At 48.2% G+C, this 24,930-nt stretch overlaps 2 long non-coding RNA genes across 2 annotated transcripts in view; one reads left to right on the forward strand and one right to left on the reverse strand.

The window, feature by feature from the left end:
• LOC119564396 overlaps positions 1-24,930 on the forward strand; it is a 161,277-nt gene that overhangs the window by 107,193 nt on the left and 29,154 nt on the right. The window lies entirely within an intron of this gene.
• Positions 9,127-24,930, reverse strand: part of LOC119564397 — a 28,716-nt gene continuing 12,912 nt past the window's right edge. Inside the window, exon 3 of the long non-coding RNA XR_005223182.1 lies at positions 9,127-9,696. This is a non-coding gene — a long non-coding RNA (uncharacterized LOC119564397). The remainder of the gene's footprint in view (positions 9,697-24,930) is intronic.

Genomic DNA, 24,930 nt, shown 5'->3' on the forward strand with positions numbered 1-24,930 from the left:
CAAGGCAACCCCAGTGTTTAGCTAAAAAACATGTCTGTGCCATGAACAATCATCCTGAAGTCCCTAGTTAAGTGTCCTTGGAGTGAGCCCCCCATGGTGCATATGGATAATCTGTAAATAAAATGACAGGGACAGAAGTTTTAGCTTTTGGTAGCAGCTTTTTATCTTTTTTTAATCTTTTTTATTATGCTAAAGGCTTTCTGTGATTGGCTTGCGTTCCCAGAGAGGCACGATTTTGTCTTTAATCGCCTCAAATGTGAGGAGTCTCTAGGTTACGCTTCCAAACGACCTCCTGTGATACTGCACAGAAAAATATTTCCTCTCGATCAGCATACAGCTGCTGCACCTTCGTCATCCCATCACCTGTAATGCATGGGCCAACTCTTGAATTGGTGTAAATTGCCCTAGCCCAACTGACTTCAATGGAATGGCATCGATTTATGCCATCTGAGAATCCAGCCCTGAAATTATCACTTATAAGCTGGGGAAAATGTTCCTTCTCCCTGCTATTGAGAGGGTTTTTTAATTCCTGTTTCAGAAGTTGATGTGAGATCTTTGCCTGAGACGTGTGCTGGGATAAGGCATAATAGTATTAGCAAGAGCCGGTGCACCGTACTGGGGCAGCCCAGCTTCCCCAGGGGGTAATTTAAAGGGCCTGGGGCTCCCAGCAGTGGCTGGAGCCCCAGGCCCTTTAAATTGCCTCCAGATCCCTGCTGCTGGAGCCCTGGGCTATTTAAAGGGCCCGGGGCTCCCCTGCTTCTACCGCCCCGGTCCTTTAAATAGCCGCTGGAGCCCAGCCGCTTCCCCAGGGCTCCGGTGGCTAATTAAAGGACCGCAGCAGTAGAAGCAGGGGAGCCCCAGACCCTTTAAATAGCCCCCGGAGCCCCGGGCTGCTGCTGCTACCCTGGTGGGGGAGGGGGGAGGAGGAGAAGGGGGGGGCACTTACCTTACAGGGTGGGCTGGGGCTGGCTCTGACCCCCTCAGCCCCTCCCCTTCCGGGTGCCAGAGCTGGCCCCAGCGTACCGGTAAGTCGCTTGACTTACTTTCACCCCTGATTAGAGTTGGATTTATTTACAGCTTGTGTGTGTGTGTACGTACGTACGTACGTACACAGCGCAACTGAGGGAAATCTGCTGAATTTAGAAAAAGGTCACACTGGAAACTAGATGCATATTTTTCATCAGAGAAGTCCCCTGGCTAGCACATTGGGTCGGGACTCAGAGACCTGAGATCTATTCCTAAGTTTGCCACCTTGCCATGTCCTTGATACTGACCCACCTTTGTGAAGTGCGTTGAGATGGGCAGATGGAAAGTGCTGAATAGGAGAGAACGGAGGGTGTATTTTACATTATAGGTGGAGCTGGTAGCAACACCCCAAACAGAGCCTGCTCTCAGGAGATTTAGGGCCATGCTCACCTCTTGAGCGGCTACAGGCCAGGTCTTTGTCCGGTATCAGAGAGGCACCTCCATCCAAGTTAATGGTGCTGTGCCAGTTTCCACCATTTGCGGACCAGTGCTACAGTGAATCAGGCCCAGCGTGTCCTCGCGCCAGGCTCTGTGTTGGTGACCACTGCTCAGACACGCTCTGCTTGTTTGTGCAAAGAAAAGAGTTGAATTCTCAGGCTACCTATCTTCACACCAGAAGGAACACCCAGCTGGCCCTCAAACAGCTAGCAGAGCACGTCCTATTTAGCAAGATTTTTAGTAAATAATAAATGTACCTGTTACCCCCTGTAACCATTTCCAAAGCTAGACAGGAAGAGACTCTTCCCTTCCTTAGACCAAGATGGCTGCTGCAGCCTGTCATCAGCACAGGCTGCGCCAGGGACGGCACGAGAAGGATGTTTCTCTGGACAGTTATAAGTTATCTGATTTACCATAGCTTTGAAATGAAAAATCCAATTAATGGCTGCAGTGAAGGAAAATTTTATGACATTTCAAGGCCCCGATCTCTAGAGTGAAAAGCCCTTTATCATCTGACAAAATATCTTATCAGCTGCATATAAACTAAATGGGCCATTACATGTGTCATAAAGCATTTAAAAGACCATTTAAAAAAAGAGGAAGGGGGAGGGGAAATCTTTTTTATATGATCAGTAAAAGGAAAGAATCGAGCACATGAGAGAGTTCCCTGAGTGCTGGAACCTGGCATCAACAGCTCAAATCACATCATGCATCGACTCCTCCAGCCTCTGAAAAAGTTGTCTGCAAGATGCAAAGATTTTCTGCTTGTCCGAGAAACAGCACGTTTGCAGTTCCACCTTAAAGCCCAGCTGCCGTTTCTCGCCCCTTTATACAGTTCGTCATTTCTCCTAGCAAAAATAATTTTTCCCTCTCTGGAGCCTTCTCGATGGGGTCCATGAGATTGTTTCTTAAAAAAGGAGACTAAACCAGCTCTCTGGCTCTTCTTCAACCGCAGCAAACTGCACAGCTTACACCCCCCCGCCCCCGGTAATATTTCATGTACTTGCAGCTGGTAGTAAAAGCGTCTCAGGGAAATACCTGCATGTCACACATTTGCTCGTGCACATACACGCTCATGGGCCGAATGCTCCAGTGCCCTGCACCTTGTATATTTGCACGAGTGCAAACTTAGTAAGTCAGAAGTGTGCCAATTTACCTCCACTTGGTGCTGGTGTGAATGGCCACACAAGGCACAGAGCAATGGCAAAGCTGGCCCTGTGTGTGTGTGTGTGTGTGTGTGTGTAATATATGGAGAACAAATTCATCCTGGAGCTTTTGGGGTTTTGAAGTGTTTGCAGAAAGACTTTAAATCAGCAGAATTGGGCCTTTAATAACTAGGGGTAACATTTCCAACGGCCCCCTGAGTGTCATAGACTCACAGGTTAATGGGGCTAAGGCTCACTAGCACAGCTTGAAAATAACTGATTGTTCCGTTTGCTGGCTGTTGTTAAAAATTGGGCAAAAAACAATTTTGGGTTGAACCGAAAATTAATTTTTTCCAAAATTCTCACCAAATTGAAAAGTCAAAAAACCCACCATTTTTGTTTTGAGTGGTTTTTTAATGTGTTTGAATTTTTTAAAAATACACTGGAAGGAACTTTTGAAACAAAAAGTCATTTTGAACCAAAAAATGTAAACAAAACGTTTCCAGTTTCTCTGAATATTTTTCCCCAATACTGAGATCAGCATGAATTAGCAAAACATTTCAGTGTCACCAAATCTGAATTTTTTTCACAAAAAAAAAAAGTTTAGCTAAAAATTTCTCCTGCGTCACTTGAAAATGTTCCCCAGTATCTCTTCCCCCTCCCCCTCCCGCCCCCCAAGATGGATCTGGCTTATGGTGACCTCCCCTAATGAGGCACTGATTAATGGGAGTCACCGAGCTAGAGAACCTTCTGGTGCCACCGAACCAGTGCATCTTTGTCACATTTATGTAGCTACTAACCAAAGATGGAGCTGGGGGCTGGAGCGGCTGATTCTGCGTCCAGTAGCTGATCAGAATTCATTGCTCTTTCAGCACAGTTGATAATGCCAAGACGTAACTCTCCCGCACTGCGTCTGGTGAGTCAGAACAAAGGCAGCGGACAGGGATAAGGAGAGGAGCGGAGAGGGAGTCCCAGAGCAGTGGTCACATGCATGGCTCTTGTCTCACCCCACCGTGTGGCTGTGTCACGGAGTGTGGGGGAGTCCAGGCCCTGCACCCCTCTCCCTGGGATTCACTGAGACTCTCAGCCAGCCAGTAAAACAGAAGGTTTATTGGACAACAGGAACACAGTCCAAAACAGAGCTTGTGGGTACACCCAGGACCCCTCAGTCAAGTCCTTCTGGAGGAGCAGGGAGCTTAGACCCCAGCCCTAGGGTTCCCTGCCTTTCTCCATCCAAACTCAAAACTAACCCCCCCGCTCCCCTCCAGCAGGCTCTCTCCTGCGGCCTCTGTTCACATTCCTGGGCAGAGGTGTTACCTCCCCCTCCCGGCTCAGGTGACAGGCTCTCAGATCTCCCCTCCCCAGGGCACATTCCCAGGTCAACACTCCCCCCTCCCTGCTGCGTCCCGTCGTCACAGGCTGGTCCCCAGGCAGCTGCCTCGTGTGCTGTCTGGGCTGAGACAGTGAAGGGAGAAGCACCATGCTGTGACCCACAACGCTAAAGCATTGCATGTAGCTCGAGTGTAGACTCTGCACATACAATGAGGCTGGTGTGCCCACACGCCCTGGTGCAGGTGCACGTGTGCACACAAGCTGGCCTGTACACATTCATGCACTAGCGCACACAATTTGCACACTAGCACATTAGCTAGCATGCACAGGTGGGCGCACGTATTGATTGGCATGCACCTACTCATACATGCAGAGGCTGGCATACACGTAGAGAGCCTGGCTATTGCGTGTGCACGCCCCCTGCCCAACACAGCCAAGTTTCATTTGATTTCATGTTGAAACCATAAATCAGTGAGCCAGGCCCTCATTTGCTTTTGGAAAACTTCTGAACATGGAAAGACTGGTCTAAGTTTTGAGTTTGTAACACAGCATGAAAACAGGTAAGTTTCATGTGTATTGAGGTTCAGCAATGAACGTTTTACTCCCCAGACAGTAGTCCAAGTCTTCAGCTGCTGTAAATTTGCCTAAATCCATTAACTTTCGTGGCGCTTGGCTGATTTACACGGGCTGAGGATGTGGAACCCTGGGGCCATCAGTGGAATTACACCCACAGTCTTTACGCAAGGGCTAAATTTGGCTCCAAGTATTTGTTTCCAAGCTCCTTCTCGTGAGTGGCTTCAAAATGTTGCTGTCCCCACAGAGATCAGGAAGGGCTGAAAATGTGACTGGGAGCTTCTCTGGTTGCTGTGAGGAGAGAAATCCTGAGTTACAATTCTCAGAAGCCGTACGCATGTGTACTCATGAGCACAGATTCCATGCCACACAGTGCAGGGTTCTTTGACCCTGGCAGCGGCACCGGGACAGCCGTGGGTGAGGGGCTGCTCCAGTGTTTGTATAAATGCCTACACACCAGCCCTGCAGGTCTCCTCCTTGAACCTGCCAAACAGAGGAAAGAGTGGCCCGTGATATTGAAAATTAAATGGACCGGTTTAGGGGAGCAATTGTGCAGAATCCCATTCTGCAGCAATGAACTTAGATTTCTGTACAACTCCTGCTGGGCTTTCAAATCAGACCTTTCATAACCTTTAGAAATAAGAATTATTTTTTTTAAAGAAAAGTTTCTAGGAGGACCAAGAAATATTGAATCTTACTTTGTTCCCAAGACTAGCTTATTTCAGATCTTCTTGTTCCTTAATAGATACACGGTTTACAACACTGCCCCTGAATATCTGTGCAAATGTATTCACTGAATGCAGAGAATTGTAGGTTAGAAAGTGCATCTAGCAGTGTTAATGGAGGAAAGATTCATCACGCAGTGTACATAACATATAGTACACTGAGGTGAGATTAATCTGTGGAAAGAGTGCCTTGTCCTTGGACTAGTCTTCGGCACAAAAATAAAATGTCACCCCCCCATAGTGTGCATTCACACATGCAACAAACACGCCAATCCAGAGCCTGATCTTCTGTGGACACCTGAGCAAAGTGAGTGCTGAATGATGCCATTCTGGTTTGCACTAATGTCAATGATTGCATGAAATGCAGGGCAGGGGAGAGCTAAGCCCGTTTGCTTTTATCGACGCAGACGTTCAGGCCAGAATGGACCATGTGCTGCTCACAGGCTGTAGGTCTCTGAGTGTTTCCTGCAGGGAACTGCATAGTTTCTCTCTCTACTGACTTTTAATAAAAAGTTTGTTTCTGAACTTCATTCTGTCCCTTCATAATGAATTTCTTGCCCTCACCAAGCAGTCACCCACCTGCCACTGAGGTGGGGAATTACTGCCAAAGGGTCTCATTTTCAGACATGCCCAAGTGACTTCAGCGCTTACGTCCCTTTTTCAAAAGTGATCAGCCACTGAAGGAGCCTAAAGCTCTGATTTTTCAGCAGCCAGCACTCTGGTGAAAGTCAACAGGAGTGATGGGTGCTCAGTAATCAAACCCTAAGTCTCGTTCCCTTTTGGAAAAGAGGCTTTTAGGGGCTGTTGAAAATGTTAACACTTCGGCATTTTTGAAAATCCTACCTTCTGCCTGAGTTTTTCTAAGGTGCTGGCACTGACTCGAATGGGATTTGTGGGTTCCCAGCCCTTCTGACTATACCTAGGGAGATTTTCAAAGGGGAGCTCAGCACCCGGTTCCCAGCGACTTTCACCTCACTCTCCTCTGTGCCTTTGAAATGCTTTATCCCAGTGTGATGCAGTGGAAAGGACTAATGCGACCCTTGTCTGTATAAAGTGGTGGTAGTGAATAGGAGCAGGCTGGCGATTCTTACCTCTGTAGACGGCATTGGTGAGACCAACTGGGGTCCAGTTCTGGTGCCCACATTTTAAAAAGGATATTGAAAGATTGGGGAGGATACAGAAAAGAGCCACAAAACTTACTCGAGGGCTGGAGAAAATGCCTCAGTGAGAAGCTCAAAAAGCTCAATCTATTTAGCTTATCAAAGAGAAGATTAAGAGGTGATGGTGTAGAACTACCTTCATGGGGGTGGGGGCGGGGGGAAATACCAGGGACTAAAGGTCTTTTTAACCTAGCAGGGAAAGGCAGAACAAGAACCAATGCCGGGAAGCTGAAATCAGACACATTCAGTGAAGACCGTTTTTGAAAAGTGAGGATGATGAACCATTGGAACGAAACTCCCAAGTAAAGTGGCGGATTCTCCATCTCTTGGTGACATGAAGGCTGGAGGCCTTTCTGGGAGGTGCTTTAGCCAAACACAAGCTATTGAGCTCGATACAGGGGTAACTGGGTGAAATTCTCTGGCCTGTGAGATCCAGGAGGTCCGACTAGCTGGTCTGATAGTCCCTCCTGGCCCTAAACACTATGTCTTCTGGTTTTCTCCTGCTCCCTATCACCAGAGTAGTGGAGCTCTCACATATAAAATTAATAGTAATTGATTACACTAGCATTACAGTGCCTAAGTTCTTCGGTGACCCTGACCCCTAGTGTTAGGCATGAATGGCTACTCTGGGAGATTTCAGAATAGCAGCCATGTTAGTCTGTATTCGCAAAAAGAAAAGGAGTACCTGTGGCACCTTAGAGACTAACCAATTTATTTGAGCATAAGCTTTCGTGAGCTACTTCACTGCATCCGATGAAGTGAGCTGTAGCTCACGAAAGCTTATGCTCAAATAAATTGGTTAGTCTCTAAGGTGCCACAAGTCCTCCTTTTCTTTTTACTCTGAGAGAGTTTGCCTGCAGATTGATGGAGAAGTTTGCTTCAACACTGCCCCATTCAAATGATTCCCATTGTTGTTGGTGCATGTGGTTTTGCAGAATGTTCCATCACCATCTCGGACCCTGACCTGCTAAGCAGCATGTACTGGGACATGGAGGTTACTGGGTGTGTAATGTGGCTAAATCCTTTACATATGGCTGCTCTTTCTGTGCAGTAAATATGGTTCATGACTCGCAGCTGATTGAAAGTCCTTGGCTGTTGCCACCTTTTGTGCTGCTGCAAAGCTTTTGTGGTTACCTTTAACACCTAACATTTACTCTTCTGTGAACCTCATTTAGCTGCCGCGATTGCGTTCCATGGTCAATGCGCAGGGCAAGTGGCAACAGGCAAGAAGTCTCAAAGGCAAAGCATGCTCGTGAAGGGTCAGTGCTGACCCAGGGCTGCTCAGTGACATTTCCCAGTCCCCTGTTCAAACAAGGAAGTGCCCATCCAAAAACAAAATGTAGCAAAGTAGTTAAAGGAGCCACACGGTTTGCGTTTCACTTTCTGTGCGTTCCCTTGAAAACCAGGGGGCTGATTCTCCCTACCTGTACCCCCTACCCTGGGCCAAAGTGTGTGTAAAATGCCACCCTTTTGGTTAGGGAGCGTTTTATACACCGCTGTGCCTGCTCCAGCCTGCTCCCTGCTTCGAACAATGTGTGTAAGAGCAATGCATTCCCTGCCACAGTGAGCCCAGTTAGCACAGGGCCAGGGTCCCCCTGGTAGGGTTCCTAGATGTGCTCACCCTGGGGATGGCTCATCTGTGATGTCACCCATTCTGAGGGCCACTTCTTTGTTTAAATCCAAAATTTCAATAGCAAGTTCCCAGATTGCACTTAACCCCTGGTCACTTTGACCACAGACTAGCAAGAGGCCTATGAAAACCAATGTCCATTCACTACTCCGAGAAACAAACCGGTAGCTTCCCCCGTGGGCCGTGCTAGTACGCTTCTGCCTCTGCAAGATGCCTCTGCCACGGATGTTTTTAGCGCCTCCCCTCCCCCCCTTTGAGAAACAAAGTCTCTAGTGAGAAGTCAACAGGCTTATTAACAGGCTGCTGATTATTCATTTGTCGTTAGGTTTTAATTTAGTCAGAGATTAGTCAGCCCCAGCTTCAGACAGAGTAGGTACTTGTTGCTGCAGCTGTGTGCGCGGAAAGGGCACAAGTTACAATGCTCTGGGGCTGCAAGGGGATGGGTGCCCGCATCAGAGCCATGATGGGCTTGATAGGGCTGGATCGACAGATAGAGGGATCCGTATGTAGATGACAGACAGATCTACCTGGGGAGATGAGTAAAGATGGTGGGTGAAGAGGTATATATGGAGATGATGGATTGAGGGGTACATATGGATGTGGTGGAGATAACAGAGACAGATGGTGCCTGGCAGGGTGGAGTGGTTTTTGTTTAACACACTGCTAGACCTTCTGACCTCAATGATATTGGAGCTTATTCTGTAAGGTGCTTTGAACTTTATCGATAAGAGCCAAGAGCATGATATCACAATATAAAATCTCATATCACGGCTTTCAGTAGGACTGACCACTCCAAAATAACTGTTCAATTCGAGAGCTGGAGGGCAAAATCATAGATGTGGGCAGTGGCTGCCCAGGCCCCATACAGCTCTCTGGATTACTAGATGACCATGGAGTATGGCTCTCTTAAGAACAAAAAGACAGGTATAGCTGTCAGAGACAAAAGAGGCAGATTGCTTTTCTCCTGCAATGCAGTGAATGCAGTAGTTTATTTATATGTGCATCAATTCTGGAGCATGCACAGAAATATTAACTAAACATTGATTTAAGTCAGAGTGCCTGGTGGCTTGAGATTGCTGCTTGCGCTCTCACTGCTATGCAGTTCATCACCCAGTAATTTACCTCGGCGAGCTTTCTACAGCCAGCCCACTCAGTCCTCTTTCCAAGCGTTTCACTTGATGCACAGGTTTCTTCTCCTTTGCAAACCTTCAGCTTGGCATTTAGGTTTACATTTCCAAGGAAGGCTGGATTGACAGCTGTGTAGGGAGCCAGGTTGGCCCTGTAGTTAGAACATGTGACAGGGGATCTGGGTTCAGTTCTTGCCTGAGCCACAGACACATTGGTCCCGTCTCTGTGTCTCCGTTCCTCATTTGTAAAATGAAGCTTCCTTTGTAAGCTCTTTGAGGCAGAAACTGTGGCTTTCAAGTGCACAGCACAGTTGGGGGTCGGATCTCATTTGAGGCCTCCGATATAAATCCACCCAATGCAGAAGTCCATCAAAGATTTATGTGCCATTTTAGGTCCTCTTTGGTGCTAAGAGCAGTGGAGACCCTGGCCCATAATGACTTGTATGTTAGACTTCCCTGCTTTCTCCATTCAGAAATTCCGCAACACGTTGCTGCTGGTCGGTGGCGCTAGGAGCTTCAAGGAAGCTGGTAGCATCATCTCTTCAAGCAAGACCAGAAAAGAGACTTAGTCATGGTGAAAACTTCTGCACACACAAATTAGATTTCTCGGACTAGGGTGTCCCTTTTTTCAGCTATCCAGGGGCCCTGTTAGCCATCCAGCAAGGGATTTGCATTTTTTTTTATGTTTAGAGAGACTTTTTAACAATCCCCTCCAGACCTTTTTCCACTCTCCCACCCACTGGCCATCTTTTTGGCAAACACTTTGGACAATTTCTTTTTCAGTGTTAAAATGCGACTTGTCTTTTCTGCTGCTTTGTTTCTGTTGTTTTCTGGCAATTACTTAATGTTTCATGCATCAATTGCCCAAGGTTATTTCAATAAGCAATGCAACATTTGCTATTCTAATGTAACCACATTAACCTGGCTAGCAACATTAAATCGCAGTGAACGATAAAAGGTATCCGGGATTGTATAGTGCAAAGGGAAGCTGGAATTTAAAGGTACATTCTTGAAAGTGGTATAGCAGAGAGCCTATAATACAGAGTACTGTTAAAGGCATCTGATGAAGTGAGCTGTAGCTCATGAAAGCTTATGCTCAAATAAATTGGTTAGTCTCTAAGGTGCCACAAGTCCTCCTTTTCTTTTAGTACCACTTAGACGTCCCAACTGAACTCAGGGCCCTTTTATGCCAGGTGTTGCACAGACGTGTCCCCTGACCCAAAGAACTCTCAGTCTAACCAGCCAAGGGTGTGAGAACAGAATGGTTAGCTCCATTTTACGGACAGGGAACTGAACTGACTTACCCACAGAGTCCGTGGCAGAGGCAAGAATAGACGCCAGGTCTCTTGGGTCCCAGTGCAGCCAGCCTTCGATAGGGCTGAATGCTCACATCTGGTCAACATCCAGCAGTGCCTGCACTTCATATAGGCCAGGGGTTCTCAACCTTTTCCTTTGTGAGCCCCCCGCCCAGGCTATAAAAACGCCATGGCCCACCTGTGCCGCAACAACCGGTTTTTTGCGTATAAAAGCCTGGACCGGCATGAGGGATTAGCAAGCAGGGCAATTGCATGGGGACCCTGCAAACCTACATGGCATAGGCTTCAGCTTCAACCGCGGGTGGTGGGGCTCAGGGCCCCAGGCTTCAGCCCCATGTGGAAGGGCTTCAGCTTTCTGCCCTGGGCCCCAGCGACTCTGGCCCTGCTTGGCGGACTCCCTGAAACCTGCTCACGGCCCTGCAGGGGGCCACGGACATCTGGTTGAGAACCACTGGTAAAGGCACCTACAGGGGTGCTGAGTGTGTCGCACAAGCTGTCCCTCGATGTACCAATTCATGAATGACACGCTCACAGCACCCCCGTGTGTAGGGCGTGAGCAGAGCAGCCAGAGTGGGCACTGAGTTTGGGGTCTCCCCAGCTACAGACACCGAGTTTTCAGAGGGACTGAGCACCCATTGCTCCCACTGACTTAAACTACAGTGGTGGGAAATCAGGCCCTTGATGTCTCTGGTCAAGCACGTAGCCCCTGGTAGACTGGCTGGCGGGGGGGACACAGGAGCTGTTGGTTTTATTCTGAGCTCTGCACAAGTCCCTTTCCCAGCTGTAACATGAGGAGAAGGGTACTAACCTCCTGTGTAATGGGCATTCGCGGCTGCTGCTGATGTGCACAAGGTAGCACGCTTTTGAAAGTGCTGACCCAAGTCCACACTGGGCGCTGTTGTGAAAGCAGGGATTAGAACCAGGGTGGGGTGCGGGCTGAATCTCCGGGCCCGTTACCTAGTGCAGCTATTTACACCAGTGTAGAATGGGAAGTGCTACCCTGGCTCAGCTGTGGCAGGGTTTTGCAGTGGTGTAAATGGAAAAATCAAGCCCCAGGCATTCATTTTAAATGCTCCCTGTTGAAAAACCCAAGCGTCAAAGATAACATGATTTAAAGGTTTCTGTTTGCACATTGGCAGTTTCAGCCCAGCTAAATAAAATCCTTCCCAGTACTGCCCCGTAGCTGCCACCAACGTGCAACCATAGTGCAGGAAGCTCTGCTCTGTCATGGGGGATTCACACAAGGTTTCCCCATGATTGCAACACATGTAGATGTATCTGAGTCGGCGTTCACTAGCACGTTGCCAATCAGTGACGCTGCGGCAGCATGTTCACACTGCTGTCGTTACAAGTTCAGTGTCCTGCTGCCAGAGCCTTTGGCTGCGGTGTGTAGCTGCACGGACTGCCACCGATGTCGCCGAAGTGAATCCCAGGAGAAACGACGCCATGGCGAAGCAGTGCTGTTGTATCGTTGGCTTCCTGAGATTCGTCTGAGTCTAGAACTGTTGAAGGGCGGGGAGGCTTCCCCCACTTTAGGGAATTTGCTCCAGTTGATGTAGCTGCCAACGCCAAGAGTAGACACCATAATTTGCAGTTGGGGGAGGTGGGGGGACCTGAAACCCTGGCTCTGCTGATGTCAGTTATAGAACTCCTGTTGAGTTCAGTAGGGCCAGGATTTAAGCCTAGCTTTGGGCTGGTGACAGACCCAGGAAGAGAAGAATTGTTGTTTGATGTGATACCCATGCCTCCTGCCCACCCGTGAGAGTGAGTGAGGCTGTGCGTCTGTGGGTTCCTGGGATAGAGTGTGAGCAGGACGTAACTTATGTTATCACTCAGTGCACGCACACGCGTGTGCGCACACACACACAGAGTTAAAAATACTCCCCACTGCCTGAACACATGCCAGTCCTCCACCCACGCTGCTCCAAAGCAGGATCCCAAGGGAGCAGCAATCAGCACGGGAACACAGGGAAGGCTAAAAGAATTGCCTTTAATGGTGCAATTTGCCTTAAAAGAAAAGAAAACTTCCCATTTTTTCTTTTAAACTTTACTTTTACTTACAGAAAAGTCCGGATGCCTCTTCCCAAAGTTCTCCTAGTACAGATGGGGAATGGCCAGGGCACAAGAATCCCAGCGTCTAACTGTATTGTTCCACTGATGGAGGGGAGGGTTGTTGTTGTTATGGAAAGAATTTTGAGGCTTTTCATACAACATGGGCTGATAAGTCCCAGGGGGTTTGTGACAGTTTCCAAGGCCCTTAAGCAGCCTCTTGAGCTGCTGAGAACAATGCCGTTCATCTGGCAGAACCCGGGAAATTGGTTTCTTTTTACTCTCTAATTTCCAAACCTCTATTATAGTCAGCGTTAAACACCAGATAAACAATAACATCACAAAAGGTAATGATGGCTCCTGGGCCAGCCACGCAGTCACCCCACGGTGAGACGTATAATCTCTCTCTCTCTCTGTCGCCAGGATTATATGGTTCTATTGCCCTTAATGATTTTCCTGCCCTTGCAGGCCCTTGAGCACTGGTGCACCTTGCGTCCCTCCTCTTCTCTGCCTGTGGCACAGGACTGTCTAGTCCCCTAAGGGCTCTAATACTTGAGTGTAATTTTGGTTGCGCGTGCAGCTGTTGAGTGGTGTTGGTGGGCTGTGGTATGCAGGAGGTCAGAACAGAGGAGCTGGTGGCCTCTGGCCTGAAACTCCATGACTGTATGACTCGACTGGCATGGTATTGGTAGAAAGCAGGCAAGCAGCTGTATGTGGCAGCCAGAAACAGAGAAGACCTGGCAAACACAAGCAAAGGAATTGGCGGCTGTGATTGCAGAGCCCTTGGCCATTATCTTTGAAAACTCGTGGCGAACGGGGGAAGTCCCGGATGACTGGAAAAAGGCTAATGTAGTGCCCATCTTTAAAAAAGGGAAGAAGGAGGATCCTGGGAACTACAGGCCAGTCAGCCTCACCTCAGTCCCTGGAAAAATCATGGAGCAGGTCCTCAAAGAATCAATCCTGAAGCACTTAGAGGAGAGGAAAGTGATCAGGAACAGTCAGCATGGATTCACCAAGGGAAGGTCATGCCTGACTAATCTAATCGCCTTTTATGATGAGATTACTGGTTCTGTGGATGAAGGGAAAGCAGTGGATGTATTGTTTCTTGACTTTAGCAAAGCTTTTGACACGGTCTCCCACAGCATTCTTGTCAGCAAGTTAAGGAAGTATGGGCTGGATGAATGCACTATAAGGTGGGTAGAAAGCTGGCTAGATTGTCGGGCTCAACGGGTAGTGATCAATGGCTCCATGTCTAGTTGGCAGCCGGTGTCAAGTGGAGTGCCCCAGGGGTCGGTCCTGGGGCCGGTTTTGTTCAATATCTTCATAAATGATCTGGAGGATGGTGTGGATTGCACTCTCAGCAAATTTGCGGATGATACTAAACTGGGAGGAGTGGTAGATACGCTGGAGGGGAGGGATAGGATACAGAAGGACCTAGACAAATTGGAGGATTGGGCCAAAAGAAATCTGTTGAGGTTCAATAAGGATAAGTGCAGGGTCCTGCACTTAGGACGGAAGAACCCAATGCACCGCTACAGACTAGGGACCGAATGGCTAGGCAGCAGTTCTGCGGAAAAGGACCTAGGGGTGACAGTGGACGAGAAGCTGGATATGAGTCAGCAGTGTGCCCTTGTTGCCAAGAAGGCCAATGGCATTTTGGGATGTATAAGTAGGGGCATAGCGAGCAGATCGAGGGACGTGATCGTTCCCCTCTATTCGACACTGGTGAGGCCTCATCTGGAGTACTGTGTCCAGTTTTGGGCCCCACACTACAAGAAGGATGTGGATAAATTGGAAAGAGTCCAGCGAAGGGCAACAAAAATGATTAGGGGTCTAGAGCACATGACTTATGAAGAGAGGCTGAGGGAGCTGGGATTGTTTAGTCTGCAGAAGAGAAGAATGAGGGGGGATTTGATAGCTGCTTTCAACTACCTGAAAGGGGGTTCCAAAGAGGATGGCTCTAGACTGTTCTCAATGGTAGCAGATGACAGAACGAGGAGTAATGGTCTCAAGTTGCAATGGGGGAGGTTTAGATTGGATATTAGGAAAAACTTTTTCACTAAGAGGGTGGTGAAACACTGGAATGCGTTACCTAGGGAGGTGGTAGAATCTCCTTCCTTACAGGTTTTTAAGGTCAGGCTTGACAAAGCCCTGGCTGGGATGATTTAACTGGGACTTGGTCCTGCTTTGAGCAGGGGGTTGGACTAGATGACCTTCTGGGGTCCCTTCCAACCCTGATATTCTATGATTCTATGATTCTATAACACCTTCTCATACATCCCTCCAGCACCCATGCAGGAGTGTTCTCGACAATCTAGTCTCTGATGACATCATGGTCCCACAGAGGGGGTCTGACCGTCAGGATTCCTGGGTTCTGATCCCAGCTTTTAGCAGGGAGTGGGGTCTCATGGTTAGAACAGCAGGGTTGCGAGTCAGGACTTCTGTGTTCTGGTCCCAGCTCCGGGAGGGAAAATGGGGGTCTAGTGACCAGAGTATGGGACTGGGCATCAGGACTCCTGGGTTGTAGCCCAGCTCTGGTGCAGCCTCCGTCTTGGACCCTGACTAAGGCACTTCCCTTCGCCGTTCCCCAGGTTTCCCCGGATGTAAAATGGTGATAGTGCTGCTGTCATCCCTTCGTGAAGTGTTTTGAGGTCTATAGACATGAAAGACTCCTTGACTTCAAGCGCCTTGGGCCCTGTACGAGTGAGCAGGACTTTGTACCTGTCTTGTGTACAATGTCTCAGGTGATGGGGCTTCCAGCACTTCCTATTGCATAGGCTAAGGGATCTCACACTTGGAAATGTTTCTTGATCCTGAGTCCAAATAACCCTCTGCTTCTAGCCACCTCCAGCCCTGTGCACAGTTTTTGTCGCCAGACCCCGCCGGCCAGCTGCTTTCATGCAGAGATCTCAGCGTCAGTGAGGTAGCTACTTCTCAACCAAGCTTCCTTTTCTTGAACAGACACTCAATCCCACAAGCTAGTTTGCATCACAGGGCTGAGCCCCACTCTCTATAAATGGATTCCAGACTTTACCAGCTGCTGAGTCACTCTGCCTTCAAAGGTAAATAAATTCCTGGCAGGGCGACGAATGTGGCTTCAAGCTGTGAAGGGGACTCCATCACACAGGAAGGACGACAGCTGTGTGAAGGAGGAATCAGTAGGCTGGAAGTGTTCATGGATTTATCGTGCAGCTAGCAATGGAGCTGGCCACCCACAAACACAAGTCATTCAGCGTGTCGCTGGGAGCTCCCGGTGCTTTTCATGGCACTCATGTGCCAATGTCTGCAGTCAAAACTCTTTTGCCATTTAGGACACTTAAGGGGCCCTTCAGTGCCTGGCTGATTCAGAGGGTCCCCTTTTTGGCTTGAGCCTAAAAACAGAGGCCAAAACCCTCAAAATTCTGTCCTGATTTACACCTTTAGCAGCTACAATTTGGTCTTGGAAATTCTTATAAGAGTCCAGCTCTGTTCTTTTTCAGGTGTTTTTGGTTATGAGACGGCACCTGGCCCCAGGAGTTCTGGGTTCTGTTCCTTGCTCTGCCATAGACTGTGTGTGAAACCTTTGGCATGTTACAGCAAAAACAATTTAAGTGCCAGAGTGACTTAGGAGCCTAAATTGCATTTTTAAAAGTGATTTAGTCCCAGCTCCTTAAATGTATGTAGGCACCTACCTGTCTCTTTAGGCACCTAAATCCACCATTTAGGCACCACTAACATTTTCAAAACCTCCATTCAGCTTCCAGCCAGCCCCGTGGGCCCCTACACCCGCTAGGTGCCTACGTTTCCTTGGGTTGGCCTTCGTAAAGCTGCCCAAGCACTGACAGCGCCCCCCAGCTAACGAGCAGCTCAAGCTGAAGCCACGGAGGTCCAGAAGCAGGATTCTCAAACTAGGCCAGGAAATGCCCATCTGATGCTGGCTCAGAGCATGCCTAACACTGGTTACCTGCCAGTCCCAGGTGGGAGGGAGACAGCACAGCACCCACAGAGAAGACACATGGAAATGTAGAGTGAGCACGAGCAGCAGTCTGACCGGAGGGTATGAGGGGGAGCAGTTTGGATGCTAGGCCATGGCCTAACTAAGTCGTTGACCGGAGAGGGTTCATGGCTGACTCCCAAGTGGAGGGAGGCACTTGTCTGTTGGAAACAATTTCTCGTTTAAGTTTATTACGATTTACTGTGACTCAGCTTCCACACAAGGATTCCTTTACTCGTCCAAAGGCCACTTGATGTTAATTACAGTCAAAATACCAATACAGGCAGATGTACAAACTTCTGTTTTATCTGTCAGGTATCAGAGGGGTAGCCACGTTAGTCTGCATCCACAAAAACAACGAGGAGTCCGGTGGCACCTTAAAGACTAACAGATTTATTTGGGCATAAGCTTTCGTGAGTAAACGTGATTTTGAAGTGGTTTTTTACCCATGAAAGCTTATGCCCAAATAAATCTGTTAGTCTTTAAGATGCCACCAGATTCCTCATTGTTTTTGTTGTATCTGTGATACAGTTATAAGCATTGGCCAAAATACTCACAACAGAAGCAGGCCCAGGAGATTTTTTCCCATCCTGGTGTCTCTCCAAAGCGGTAAGGAAAAAGTTCTGACAAAAAACCTTCTCAAAGCCTTGTTTTTTATACACTAACACAAACAAGTGATGATCTTGGCCTTTAGGCAAAGACCAAAATGGCACTCTTTCTGGCTAAACCCTGCACCTGTTGCCCAATTAACCACGTTCTCAATATTTCTATTACGTCCACTCAAACCTTCAGTACGATCACACTGGTACTGCCATGGTCACTACAAACAACTCTTCTTTTGGGTGAGCTGATTCTTTTGGTCACATAGTTTGAGCCAGTTACTCATGTTAATGTTTAAACTCAGCCATTGTTTCCTGAGGACCAATGTTGGCCTGTAGTCTTACACTATCGCTGGGCCATTACCCAGGTGCACCTGGTCACCCACTCACTGCCTAAGCTTCCTCTTTCTGCCCCTCTCCCCAGTAGCACCTACTGGCAAGCTTCGGGGTGCTCTGCTCAGCTGGCCAGCGGCTGAAAAGCCCTTCATGAAGCACCAGGCATTCCCTGTGGTTGTACAGGAACCTGGGCACCTACCTCGGGGTCAGGATTCCAGCAGGTCAGCCAGGGGCTAGGCATTGCAACGCTGAGCAGAGCAAATCTGACTTACGGATTTCAGGCAAAGGGAAAACCAAGACTAAAAACCTCTCTGGTGTCTGCAGGCAGCACCATTGGTAAAATGGATGGGATTTGCTAAGACTGCAAAGGAAACGGGCAAAGCTCCCACTCACTGTCATGTGGCAGAGCCTGGGAAAGATATTTGACAGAATGTGATCTGTCTCCCTGGGAACAAATGCTAATTATGGTTCAGAAGTTCATGGCTTTCTCCCCAGCAGAAAGTGGCTAATTGCTGCGGCTAAACTCAAAAGATATGACAGAGCCCAAAAAGCCCTGCGGCCTCCAGCCTCCAGAACGTGTGTTGCAATTAAGTTTAATTATAAAGTTGGCAATGAGGGATGAGCAGCCAATCAGATGGATGGCCCAGCTGAGTACCGCTCCCTAGTGCGGTCTGGGAATTTTCTATCTAAATGAGGGCGGGGTTTTGCTGGAAAATGCACTTTCTGCAAAATCAGCATTCTCCGTGGGGAAAAAAAATAGATTTTTGCTGAAATTTTTTTATTTTTCCATCAGGAAAATGAATATAGCCCAGTTCACGGTGGGACAGTTCGACATCAATGTGTGTTCCCTGAGGTACCCCCATGCACTGTGAGAGTTGCAGTTCAGGTACCTAATGCCCCCCATCTGTTTGAATTGCATCTCCCATGATGCACTGCAGTTGAACTAACATGGCCCCTCATGGAGAGGAGGTCATGTGACCATGGTGTATCATGGGAGATGCAGTCTGGCTGGGGAGCCTGATCCGTACAGGACAATGGAAGTGTGAGATACTCACACTACAAGTCCCATGAGGCACTACAGCAGCTCAGGGGAAGCAGATTAATGTTGAACTAAAACAAAATATTTTCACATTTGCAGAACTGAAATTTTTTTGAAATTTCCATGCCATGAAAAATTTTGATTTTTCACCTTTTTGCCCTGCCCCTCCTCATAGACAGAGAGAGAAAGGTGCTGCCTCAAAGAGCTCACAGGCCAAACAGACAAAGGAAAGATTAATTTTATTCGCCTCCTTTTACAGATGCGAGCAGTAAGGCCCAGCGAGAGTCAGTGACTTTCCCAGACTGAGCAGGAATTGAACCCAGCTTCCCAGTCCAATCCTAAAACTAACTCAGAAGGCTGGATTCTGCAGCTTGACGAGGGTGTGTGTGTGTGACGTGTACAGTGATGGATTTTCTTTTCAGATGTGCATCAGATGTTGGCATCTGGCCTTTACCAAGAAATATAAATTTCAAACGACAAAGAAGCCAAACAAAAGTCTTTGTAACCTTGTACAGCAAAAGCCCTTGTTTCCATGACAATCCGAGGCATCTCGCATGCTTTGCTTCACCTACAGTTGTGGGTTTTGGATTTTTTTTTTCTTTTAATTGTTTCTTTTGGTCGATTTTTTTCATGTTTTCAAAGGAGAGGGCGGGGGAGGGAGGGAACACACACACACACCTGCTTTTCTTTTTTTCCTCATAAAAAGAAAAAATGCCACCATAACCTGGAGATGAGCAAAAGATCAGCGTTAGCGCAAACAGAGAGCCAGGGCTGGGACTGTGAAGCTGAATAGAAGCAGGGCACCTTTTGTGAATATTTAGATTCACGAAAAGAATAAACAGGAAAAATAAACCTTGGGAGATTCTCCCTGAAACCTGAATCACTGTGGGGCTTTTTTAAAACCTAGCAGCAGGAGGGTCAGATGTTGCACAGAGAGAACACAAGGACACTGTGGAAGGAGTGCATTCTCCACAGAAGCCTCTTGTTTATTGATTCCCCCCCCCCCCGCACACTCTTTTGTGCACACATGAATACAAATAGGTGTGGCATAAAAGGTTTAATTGCTATGGCTGCGTTGCAGCATGGTGACATCTGCAGAACACCCCAAACAAGTGCCAATAAAACCTTTATGCCAGCCTCCATTGTGCCAGATTAACCCAAAGGCAATAGTCGCCCAGGCTGGAGGCATGTAATGAGATCAGAATTTCAGTTCTCCGAGTGCTTGCTCATGTCGATTCCATGTTAGGGGTGCACGGACCAGTTCGCCTCCAGACAGAACAGGAAATGCCAGCAGTTTTGTTCGATGCACGGGCTCGGCAAGGGCTCCCTGTCCGATGCCGTCCTGCTCTTGTGGGTGGCGGGGACTGCTGTATGCTTTCCCACCAACACCTTGGTCCACAGGGTCCTCTTAAATATCAAGAGAGACAAGGCGCGTGTCATAATTCCATAACAAACAAGACATTTTTCTGCCTGTTTTCTTTCCGAAGTCTCACGGATCGGATGAGGAATGTCAACAACATAACATAGACTTCGGTGGACCCTGGCCATCTACGTCGAAAGGACTAAACAGTTTTTGCAAGTCAATGCAGCTCTTTATAGAGGTGGCAGACAGGACAAAGGGTCTGTCGCTATCGTCCCAGAGGATCTCGGCCTGCATCAGGATGTGCTATGAACAGGTGAAAGTTCTGCCTCCAGACATTTTCACAGCCCACTCTACAACGTCCCAGGCTTTGTCAGCAGCGTTCCTCGCACAGATTCCAATCCAGGACATCTGCAGGGCTGTCACGTGGTAATCAGTTCATACTTTCGCGTCCCACTGCACCATCACCCAGCAGGCCCGTGACAATGCCATTTTTGGGAGAGCAGTGTTGCAGTCGACATATCTGTGAACTCCAAGCTCACCACCAGGGATTCTGCCTGTGAGTCACCTACCATAGCATCGATATGAGCAAGCACTCAAAGAAGAAAAAAGGGTTACTAACCTTCCGTAACTGTTGTTCTTCGAGATGTATTGCTCATGTCCATTCCATGACCTGCCCTCCTACCCCTCTATCAGAGGGCATGGGGCCAGTGGTACCCCTTACACCAGTGTATAAGCATGAGGGGGAGGGATAGCTCAGTGGTTTGAGCATTGGCCTGCTAAACCCAGAGTTGTGAGTTCAATCCTTGAGGGGGCCATTTAGGGATCTGGGGCAAAAATTGGGGATTGGTCCTGCTTTGAGCAGGGGGTTGGACTAGATGACCTCCTGAGGTCCCTTCCAACCCTGATATTCTATGATTCTATGGGACCCCGGGGGGTGCTATGACAGGCCCCTACAGATACCACTACGGGGAAAAAACTCTGCCAAGAGTGCGTGTGGTGTGTGCACACCTACTATGGAATGGACATGAGCACACATCTCGAAGAACAGTGGTTACAGAAGGTTAGTTACTATTTTTTTTCCATTTATCTCTGTAGCCCTCATGGGTGGAAAAAAACCCTTGAAAACATGAACGGAGTGTAACTTATGTCTGCCTGGTTTCAGAGGGGTAGCCGTGTTAATCTGTATCAGCAAAAACAACGAGGGGTCCTTGTGGCACCTTAGAGACTAAGAAATTTATTTGCGCATAAGCTTTTGTGGGCTAGAACCCACTTCATCAGATGCATGGAGTGGAAAATACAGGAGCAGGTATAAATACATGAAAAGATGGGAGTTGCCTTACCAAGTGTGAGGTCAGTCTAATGAGACAATTCAATTAACAGCAGGATACCAAGGGAGGAAAAATAACGTTTTTGTAGTGGTAATGAGAGTGGCTCATTTCAAACAATTGACAAGAAGGTGTGAGTAACAGTAGGGGGAAATTAGGTTTAGGTTTTGTAATGTCCCAACCACTCCCCGTCTTTATTCAGGCCTAATTTGATGGTGTCCAGTTTGCAAATTAATTCCAGTTCTTCAGTTTCACGTTGGAGTCTGTTTTTGAAGTTTTTTATGTGGTGTTTATGTGACCATCGCTTATTAGCACTGTAGTGTCCAGGAAGTGGAGCTCTTGTGTGGACTGGTCCAGGCTGAGGTTGATGGTGGGGTGGAAATTGTTGAAATCCTGGTGGAATTCCTCAAGGGCTTCTTTTCCATGGGTCCAGATGAAGAAGATGTCATCAATGTAGCGCAAGTAGAGTAGGGGCATTAGGGGACGAGAGCTGAGGAAGCGTTGTTCTAAGTGGCAATTCTTCAACAAAAAACCTTCAAAAAACCTTTTTTTTATGTCTACCTGAGTCTGTATGGAGCCAGAAATGGTCTCTCCAAAAGGTGTGAACTGCCCCATTCACATTCACTCTGAAACCCGCTGTCGCATGCGGGAGGCGAAGGATCACAGCATGGAGATGGGACCATGTGGGATGTGACTAATGCACAAATTTGACCCTAATACCCCACCAGTCTGAAGTTGGTGCAGGCCACAGAATTTATAAGACTAGGTCTTGTGGAGTATTTTGAAAAATGTGAGTGGGACTCTTTGCCCCCTTGGCCTGCAAAGCAAGAGGTTAGGTACCAACAGCCTGGCTCAGCACCGTCCTCCTCCTAGACCCATCTCTGACAGGGCCAGCACCAGCTGCTTTAGAGAAAGGGGCATGTGGGATAACCTCTCCCAGCCTGACCCTGCTGCCCACTAGTTGCTGATGAGTTTAAAACCTGATACGTGAGGTTTATCTCCCTTCCAAAAGATTTTTGCTAGCTTTCACTATTATAAGGCTGGATAGTCTTGTTGTCCATATAAACGGCTGATCACAGTGAGTTGTGCTAAGTTAGGGGTATCAACAACACCCCATGGCTGAGTTCCAGTGGCTAATGACGACATGTGTGAATCAAGTGTTTCCTGCTGTCAGTGATGCATTTGCCACCTTTTGCGAGGTGCAATGATGCAAATGGCTGTGGCTGCAGCGGTCTGCGCAAGCCAAACAACTAGCCCTAATCACGGTAACCCTGCAGCCCCCCTGCAGGGCGCAGGGGGTCTGCTTGCTGATATGCACAGCTGAGCCCCATTTGCTACAGCTCTGGGTGGGGCTCGTGTTCCAGGATGGGTGGGGCATGGCTCAGAGGAGTGAGGGGGTCATAACGGGGGTGGACCAGTGCTGTGCCGATTGTATGCTTCTGCAAAGCCCCAAACAGGCCATTGAAGCTTGAGTGCAAGTTAGAGCAGCCCTTGACTAGAGAGAGCAGCCCTGCATGCCTGGTGAGGAAGTACAGCTCTCTGGCCCCCAGTATGGGAGGAGCCCTACAACAGCTACACTTTAAACCTGCTGCCCCGCACTGGCTGCTTTATGACCTTTCTGGTGCTGTGGATAATCTTCTCCCTGTTCTATTGCTCTTGGAGCGTTATTCACCAGCGGCTCAGAATCCATTTGCAGCAGCTCCTCTGGCGTCAAGCAACAAAGACCTTTTGTCCTGTCCTTTCAGGTGGCTTTGTGGGGAGATATAAGTGCAGCCAGGCCCTGTGTGCAGGAGCCTGACATGAACTGGGTTGTCTCTTTAGACGGTAGAAGGCTTTCAGAAAAATCCTCGGCTGGGTTTTGGTTTTAAGCTGGAAAGAGCCCCCTGCAGCCATGGCAGGTGGGCATGAACAGGGTGCGAGCACCTCACCTTGTTTCCAGACCATGCTGCAGGAGGGCTTGGGTGCTGCGGAGAGAGTCTGAGGAAAAAGTGACTCAAACATCTGCCTTTTTGCAACTGGGCTGCACCCCCTATGAAGGGAAATGCAAGATGGTTGTGACCCCTCCCACCTCCCATTCCTGTTGGTGAGCTTCCAGGAGTGGGTCACAAATCCTTGGGCCAGGAATCCAGGGCCTTGGTGCATTAGGTCCTTGTCTTGGGATGTTGCTGGTACTTTGGAGGAAGGCAAATCCCCTAAACACTGCAAAGAACCATGCAGTTGGGCCACTGTGTAATGATACAGGTGGGAGGGGGACATTCATCTCTGATTGGGGTGGCGCAGCCTTTATCCCAGCAAAAAACAACAGCGTGGCTGTCCAGATGGACAATTATTCAGCCCCTTGCTGCAGTTCAGTCACACAGTGCCAGCCCCTCTCATCCCAGCTAGCCCGACTGTGCACTGCAAGACTGACATCAAGGAGCCTTCTGGTTCAGGCCCCAAGAATAGACGCTGCCACCTCTCTCCTCTGGCTGCGGTGCCAAGTTGCACAGATTGGCTGGTCCACCAGAAACAGCTAGTTTTTATTATTTTTTAAAGAGACAGCAAACTTTGGGGGCCATTTAGGGAAGGGTATCGGTAAATGGCTCTCCCCCCCCCCCCCCCGCCCCGCTCCAGTGAAAAGAAAGTTCAATTGACCATTGATCTTTAAATTCAAGCAGATTTCCAATTTATCTTCTGAAGACACAAAATACACAGGATTGGCTAAACTGCGAGGGCCATGAATAAGGGGGCTATAAATTATCAGGTGGCAGAGATAGCAGTGTCATATGGCAAATAAGCATGAGCTGCAGTTAAAGGAATGATAGAAATGATTTTCTTTAAGATATACAAACAAGCTAACTGGGTAAATTATTGGGCTACAAGGCATGAGACAGATTAATTACATTTTTGAATGCATCCGATGGAGTGAGCTGTAGCTCACGAAAGCTTATGCTCAAATAAATTGCTTAGTCTCTAAGGTGCCACAAGTCTTCCTTTTTTTTTTAAAGGGGAAATGTGTGTGTTTGTTTGTCTGAAGTGTGGGGCATTGGCTGAAGTTTGCTCTTTGTCTGTTACTGTGGCCTGGGTTAGAAAAATGCCATGCTAAGGAAAGCCAGGAATGTGTCTTCATGCAGCTACATGAAGCTTCTGCAGGGCATCTCAGACTCCCTCTCCAAGGGTGCTGGAGGCTTCTGGGGAGAATAGATGATGATGTTATTACTGAATCTGCCTGTCTGAAGGTCAGGGGAACAAATTTAGAAAACTGAGGCATGCAGCATCTTCCTGATGCCAGGAAATATCTAGCTATTCCCCTGTGCTGCCTCCCACTGCAGTGGAAAGAAACCTTGTTCTGTTGGTGTGATAAAGAGCTTTTTTATTAGTGTGCATGCACACATTCACACAGATTTGACCTTTTATCTGTTGGCACGCACACATACATGCATGCACCATTACACACACATCACATATATGTATCACATGCACACCACACAAATGCCGCATGTAAACACACACACTACACCCAGATCACACCACATACACAGTTCACTCTCATTCTCTCACTCACACACTCTTGCACATTACAGACAAAGGCAGGCGAGGAGAGAAAAAAATCACGTTTTAGTTTTTCGTCTAAAACACAGCTGTCACTGCTGGACGTATTGAGCTGTTGGTGTGAGCAGCGTCTGTGGCCATGCCCTAGTGCTGTCATTTTCTCTGTCATGCTGTCTAACCTCTTACTGCTGTGAATGGAGCCCTCACACCGGAATTGGATACATTGGTTTAGATTTTCCTGAT

This window comes from Chelonia mydas, chromosome 23 (genome assembly GCF_015237465.2).
Source record: "Chelonia mydas isolate rCheMyd1 chromosome 23, rCheMyd1.pri.v2, whole genome shotgun sequence".
Classification (NCBI taxonomy): domain Eukaryota; kingdom Metazoa; phylum Chordata; order Testudines; family Cheloniidae; genus Chelonia; species Chelonia mydas.